We start from the raw sequence: 7,802 nt of genomic DNA, 5'->3' as shown, positions 1-7,802 counted from the left end.
GCCACAGATACATGGCCTCTGGCTCTGAAACTGCCAGGTTTTCCTGTGTGATAATCATGCAATGTCTGGCAGCCTGGCAGAAGCCCAACACCACATGTAAATGGGGCATCCTGAAAGCACCTATCCACTAAGGCTTTTGCCACTGCCCCCACAGTATAAATATCCTGGTTTCCCCTAATTAATCGGAGCTAAATCACTAAGACCTACAGCCAAGCTGAGTCACTGAATAAAGAAGCTGTACCGTTGAGTCTGACTGAGCTGAGTTCTGTGTCTTACTGCCTACGATCCAGTCTTCCTGGAGAGCGCTGTCTCTTCGTAAACCACAACTCACGGAGACCCTGCTTTCACCGTCCCACACCTCCCCTCATGACCTGGCAGCTGACGGATCTCGAACCCAGAGGGAGTGCACGGTAGATTGAGACGGAACCTGCCTGGGTGGCTGACAGCGGTCCTCTAGAGCCACCAGCCCCGATAGCAGAGAGCCTCAGCAACTCGGTGAATGACACACGCGCACCCCAGTGGCCCGCGGGAGAGTGGCGCCACACCCAGCAGCTGGCTCTCCGAGATCCCTGCGACCCCACAGGACAAGGCACTCAATAATATTAGTAAAGTTTAAAAACATACATAGAAGCCTTTAATACTGTTCTTTTTCTGAAATATCTATGAAAGACTTTCAAAAGTTTTTCTATATTGGCTTACAAAGTTCCCAAACTCATAGAAAAGCATTTCTATAATTATACATTTTGAAGAAATTTCTTTTCTATGCGGATTTAAAAAAAGAGAGATTAAAGCTCTATTTTGTTTCTTTAGTGGTAATTTCATGGGCATCTGATTGTAAGTAGTTTTCAAACTAAACACCTGATTTTTATACAATTTTCTTTATAAATTAAAATTTAACTTACAGATACAAAAAGATATACAAATAAATGCAGATGGAATGTGTCACAATTATCACTTTACTCTGGATTAAATTATGGAAGATATTTTTAATATGAAAATCTATCTCAGGTACCGTAAATCATAAAAGAAAGAGGTATTGACACCTCAGGGCACTATGTTATAAATACAGGAAAATATGAAGCGTCATCAACTGGTGATGTTAAGGAGCTGATAAAAAACTGTGGACTTAGACTAGCAATATAACTCAGCAGGTAAAAACACTTGCATGGCAAGTCTGATGACCTGACTTGATCCCTAGAACTCACTGAGGGAGAGACCTGTCTCCCAAAAGTTGTTCTCTGACTTCCGCATATGTGTCCACACTCCCACACATTGCACACATACACAAGAATAAATTAAATTTTGAAAACACAATTTATAAAGCAAATAAATGTTTTGATAAAAGGCTGACCTCAGCTGAAAGAAAGACATTCAAAGGCAGCTCTGAGTATGTCACTGATGCACATCTAAGAAGCATGTACATGGACTCGAATTTCAAAACTATTCTAATAACATTTTGGAAAGATTAAAAGTTGGGCATGTGTTAAAGAAATACTTGAAGAAAAAATAGGAACAGGTCAGCAGTAAAGTAAGAAATGGCTTTTTAGATTTAAGATGCACTCAAAATACCAAAGGTGATAAAAAGTAAATCTTCAGTAGACCTTGGCACTAAAGCTGCAGAACAGCATCTACAAAGAGAGATGTTTAAAAATAGTTCAAAAATACAGTAAGCCTCAGAATAATAAGAGCACATAGTCATAAACAAGTGGTGAGAAATTCAGTGCCATTAGTAATTAGGAAATAAAGATTATAATTCCATTTGCCATGTAAGGAAGAATCCTCTGACACTGCTCAGACTAAGGATACACAATAAAAGCAAACTTGGCAGGTCATTTGGTAGTTCAACAGAGTGTAATGTTTTTTCTCCTGGAGAGTGCAGAGCCAATGAGCACAGCCAGAAGACTTTTAAAAAATGGGGGAAACTTCCTTACTTATATTGCTTTGGAAAATCAGAGACCAATAGCCAAAGTCAGGTGAGGAGAGAAAGTTTTAATTTGACACTAGCGGGACTGACCCACAAATCAAAAGATTCAGACCCCTTGTTCAAGTTTTGGAGCATTTTTATACCCACCCCCAGGGGGAAATGCAAATAAAAGGCAAAATGGCACATAGGTTACAATTATGTAAAAAGGTACATGTGATAATTAAGCATGGTAACATATGGCCACAAAGGTTACAGGGATTGGAAAACAAAGACTTCCATCTTGAGCAACCATGGAGGGCAGGATGGGGAGACTCCTGCTCACATCCGGCATACCAATCTCTCATCTCTTACAGAGATTTCCCTGCTGCAAAGTTCTTAATTACCATCACATTGCAAAAGCTTTCCATTTCTATAATAATATCAAGTGAGAGTCTAGGGGTTACTTGTAAAGGAATGCCCTCCTGGAACAAACAGTGCTGGTATTTTATTCTCATAGCCTACACTCATAGGAAAGCACATGGCAGGATTGAGACATTTCTGAGCATGTCCAGTTTAAGGCCATACTACACGCACACATGCTTCTGAGCATGCTCAGTTGAATAGTAATGACAGATATTTTTACTAGATAGCCGAAATGAATGAGTCAATGTGACTCAGTGGCATTGATTGCTCCTCCTATGCTTCTCCAGAGAGCTAGAACAAAAAAGAAGAAAAGCATTAAACCTCTGTGAACGATCTGTTAGAAGGCAGCAGCTATTGTCTTGATAAATATAGGAGTTTCCCTGAGAAGCAGCTAGCCTGGCTTAGAGCTAAGGGTAGTATTTAGGAAAACAAAACAAAATAAACTATAAAAGTGAGGATGTGAGAATGGGTGTCAGTCTAAGAGCACTTACCTCTTGAGGAAATAGTGGATTTCATTTCCGACCAAAGAAAACTTTTGTAATGCTTAAGAACACATTATAGTTATGTAACTAGGTTATGCTTTTGAAAAATTTAATAAATACAACAGTGCATGTCATCAGAAATTATTTGTCCTTCAGGAGTGTGGAAGAGAAAAGGCAAAAGACAACTAAGAAGTGTGCTAAAGTGCTCAGCAGTGCTAAAGCACATCTAGCCTTGTGTGCAGGGAGTTATGTGCACATCATCATTATAAACACATCATTACAAACACATCATCATTCTCCACGTTTCCAGAAACAAAATCAGTCATCTCCACTGATATTTTGTGGTTTATTTCTCCTACAAGATGGTGGTGGGCTACAAATCACACAATTACACCAGAAAATAATTATGAATCATGAATATGGCATGTAACAGCCCTGTTTATGTTAAATATTTGAAAAAAGTTCTGTGTTCATATCAACGTCTTCGTTGTGTTTAGTGCTGTCAAAAGCACCTTAATACCTAATGGACTAAGGAGAATGATAAAACCAAGGAGACTGTAAATGAGCGAATGAGATTCTTAAATCAGTCACCGACAGGAGAAGATTCCGAACTTGTCACTGTGATTCATTTCCTTAGTGAAAGGAAACTGAGGAGCCGGAAGCAGGAGAATAGCAGCAGCGTCTCGTCCTGCTTCCTTCGAGCGGCATGCTTGGCGCCCAGAGAATTCTCTATTCCAATTATTTTCATTCTCATCTTGTTGAGACTCACACAGTTGATATAAGGCCTTACACACTGTAGTTTCTTCAGTTCGATATGCAGCTGTGCTGATGCTGCGCCAAATGATTCCATCCGACAATGAGAAGCTCTCAGGTTCCATGGCAAAGTTCTGTCTGGGATACTTATCACTGAGCTACTCATTTCCAAACTACAGTTGAAGTGAATATTTGTAACCAAAACTCTTTTTTTTTTTTTCTGAATGTGGTACTACATGCCTTTAATCCCGGCTCTCAGAAGGTAGAAGCAGGTGGGTTTCTGGGAGCTCCCATCCAGCCTGCTTTACTTGGCAAATTCCAGGCCGGACAAGGCTACAACGCAGTACATTGTATCAAAAAGTTTCCTTTTGAGTCCTCTCAGCATATATGTGGAATTTTGCAATAATACTAAATTGCAAATTTTAATAGGCTGTTCTTTTGGAGGTTTATTTTGTTTGTTCGTTTTGGTGGTGTTTGGTGGTGTTATAAGTAAAACATAAGACTATGTAGTCCAGACTGACCTCAAACTCATGATCCTCCTGCCTCAGCCTTCCAAGTTCTGGGACTATCTGTGTATAACACCATGCTTTACTTATTGATACATCTGTAAATTATTTAGGACCAATAACAGAATACAGTATATTTCCTGCTAATTTCAGGTAATAGTATTAATGAATCTGCAGTAGTACTTCTAGCCATCTGTCTGTTTCTGCTGCTGCATTCATAAGCACACGCAAATGGACAGTAGGAATTATTCATAGGTAAGGGAGAAGGATGGCAGCCGTGCATGCTCATAAACACAATGCAGGGGCTAACTAATGGCATGAATAACCCAAATATAATTTAGTGATGACTACAGAACATGTATTTTACTTTTCCAAAAATCTTAATATAAAGATTTTCTACTTATTCCTAGGAATCAGTGAACAAACAGAGCATTGTAGAACTGAGAGAAGATAAAGAGACAGCATAGTAAAAGAAAGTAAGCTTCATAGTCTGGCCTGAAACTGATAGAAACATTGTGTGACTCTCAAGTGGTCATCGTTCCATTCCGGACCCCATTTATAGAAAACTTATGCTTTCAAGCTGAACTTGTCTTTGAGACTTCTTAAACATTCCAAAATTACCAGGAATGATTCATAGCTAAATTAAATAAAGGGATTCAAGACAGAAATACACTCAATTCCATGAAAGTGATGATGAAAAATGAATCATTTCCCCACAACTTCCTAGGATATAATTGGCATTGTTGACAAAAATAAAATACAATAAATTCATTGCTATATACACTAAAGGATTATGCTAGCTAATTTTTGCCTACATTAGGCAAAAAAAATGTAGTTAATTTAAGATTTCAATAGACCAGTGGTGGGGAGGGTAAAACCAATCATTCATCATGAAAACAATTATCATTGGGATAGGAAAGAATATTGGATGTAAAATTACAAAAATAAGAAGTTGGCACCATCTTTTATCTTCACATAAATCTGAATATTCTCATGACTCTGCAATCTTTGTTTATGAAAGAATTTGCCATAAATAATACTAAAAAGAAAGTAATAATTAAGGATTATCAAAACTAGCTTTGACTTTCTTTATATTGCTTTTCTTGTGAGTTTGCTAGCTTTCACATTATTATAAAAAAAAATGAAAATTTGACACCTCACACTTATAAATATATATTTTCCTATTTCAAATAAATAAGAGATTCTTTGGCGGGCTAGATAATCTACAAGCAAAACCCAGTATTTTTAGATGTGTTCTCAGGAAACCTAAAAGCTTTATTTTGGGCAATACGAGTCAACATACTGTCAGTTACCACCTCCAAGATGCAATTACAGTCTGCACTAAATAATTTCCGAGCTTCCAGCAGGAGACTATATTCAAGGAGATTTCCACAGACCTATAAGCAAAATCACATCTTCTAAAAGAGTTAACAGAGCAAAACCTCACTTAAGCTATTTTCCGGTAGGTTAGGTCATGGTGGAAAAGTTTGGGTAATGGCTGGTTTTTATTATTGAATATTATTTTCATGAAAGAAACATTAAGATGTTTTCCTATTTCTAAATTACCAAGAAATTCCTTGTGACCAGTGTTGTGAAGTTTCCTGAGACGTGAAAGCCCATTTTAAAGCCACCTGCAAGTTGTTGGAGTTTCTATGATTACCTGCTTTATTCTTGCTATATGAACTTGAATGGTGCCTCAGTCACCTAGTTCTCAGATATATAAAATGCAGTCTGTACTCCCCAAACCCTTAAAAAATGAAGTAGGGGATGACTAATGTTATTCCTATATTTCATATATGGAAGCTAAAACAAATATCTTAAAAATGTTGTATCTAATGTCTTAAATTTTAGTGGGATCAGTAATATTTCACTTATATTTTTCTGGTGAAATTCTCAAACATAATTGTGATTGTCATACTAAAACTATACTAGAGACAAATAGTTTCATAGAATATAGGGAAAAAATGACTTGCGTCTACAATCTATGTGCTGAGTAATGAGCTCTCTTTGAGTTATAGGTGTACAAATGGGAAAGAGGCTTCTGTATTCCACTGCATGATGGCATACAGTGAATAAAACAACTTCTAAGGATGAGCTTTAACACAGCAAAATGCTTCTTTGCATTGATTCCCGGTACATGGAAAAAAAACTGAAGACATGAACTGGAAGTCCTGAAGCATTATTTTCTCTTTCAATAAAATGTTCAAATGAGTACATTTCCTTTCCTGCTGCTTGCCTAGTCATTTTGACTCCAACACATTGGGCTGCTGCTCGGGAAAGCATCTGAGCTGTAGTAGGAAATAGAAAGTGCTATTTTAAATCAAATCCTTGTCTGCTTCCAACACAGAGCATACGATGGGCATGGCGTGAAGCTGGAGCAAAGGTATATCGCTTATTCATTGAGAGATGTTTGATCTAATCCCCTGCTGTACTTCCCCAGGGTATCATATATTATGTAATATTAGCTACTGCCGCTAAACTCAATGATCATACAGACTGAAACATTGTCAAGAATGTTTAACTATAACTTCACTTATGTTTATTGTTTCACGGTTCTTCATGCTTTACATTAAAGCAATCAATTCATTCATTTAAAATTATTTACATTGAGCAGCTGCTAAATGTCAGATCCTGTGGAAATTCAGAGTAATTGCAGTGTGTTGTCTCTCGTCTCTCAGCAACTCATCTATAAACACTGAACTTACTGGTGCTAATCATTCCTCAACACCCAAATCCAACATTTAGAGATCTACTTATTATTGATAAAAACACTAAATGTCCTTTAGTAATAAAAATAACCTCAACTTGTTCAAGTTTTGTTATCTTTGTTTGCTATGCAATTTAGACATTTTCTATTCTAGATTCCCACAATTTCAAATTAAAACATCATCTTCAAGAACATAGAAGACTGAACATAAATTTTATCTTGATTTTTGCATACAGTGTTTCACAAATGACTGAACCATTAAAGTCAAGTAAAAAGATTATGTCAAGTTCTACTATATTAATCTGGGAAATGCAAATCTGAGCTTTAATAAAGTGACAGCTTTACACCCACCAATTTGGAGAAAAATTAAAATTAAGGAAGGAAGAAAAGTCTGGCAATAGCACATGTTAGCAGATATGGGGCAGCAGGAACTGCATATAGCTGGTAGGAGAGTATACTAAATAAAGTTTCTTGGAAAAGAACTAAGCATTATTTAATGGAGTTAGATTAAGTATGTCCAAATCCAAGAGTAGGAAGCTATTTTCAGGAGAGTAACTTAGATGCTTCTCATGTCCCTCAGAGGACATATAAAAATATTTGGAGAATTACTGGATTCCAAATTACAGAAATTCAAATGTCTATAAGCATAAGACCAGACAAGTGTGTGTTGGTGCATTCATACAACAAAGTACAGTGATATTAAAAATATTTAGAAACAAATGTCAATATGGATGAATGTCAAAAATACCATTAAATGCAAAATGCAAGATATAGAAAGGATTGCTTAGGGAATTATTTATTTTCTATAATTTTCATAAGTACCAATTTAACAATAAAGGCACATAATAAACAGTATGTAATCTTAAACATTTTTAATATAGGATTTGAGTTATGGCAATATTGAATTATAAGGAAACAATATATGGAAAGTCCAAATTAAAATTTCTCTATTTTTCAGTTTGTTGTTGAAAACATGTTTAGGTTCTTATTTAGGGAATAAGTTTACCAGCCATGATCTTGGCTCCAGA

Source organism: Nannospalax galili, unplaced genomic scaffold (assembly GCF_000622305.1).
Source record: "Nannospalax galili isolate Female #2095 unplaced genomic scaffold, S.galili_v1.0 scaffold257, whole genome shotgun sequence".
Taxonomy (NCBI): Eukaryota; Metazoa; Chordata; class Mammalia; order Rodentia; family Spalacidae; genus Nannospalax; species Nannospalax galili.
Note: the sequence above shows the minus strand (reverse complement) of the source record.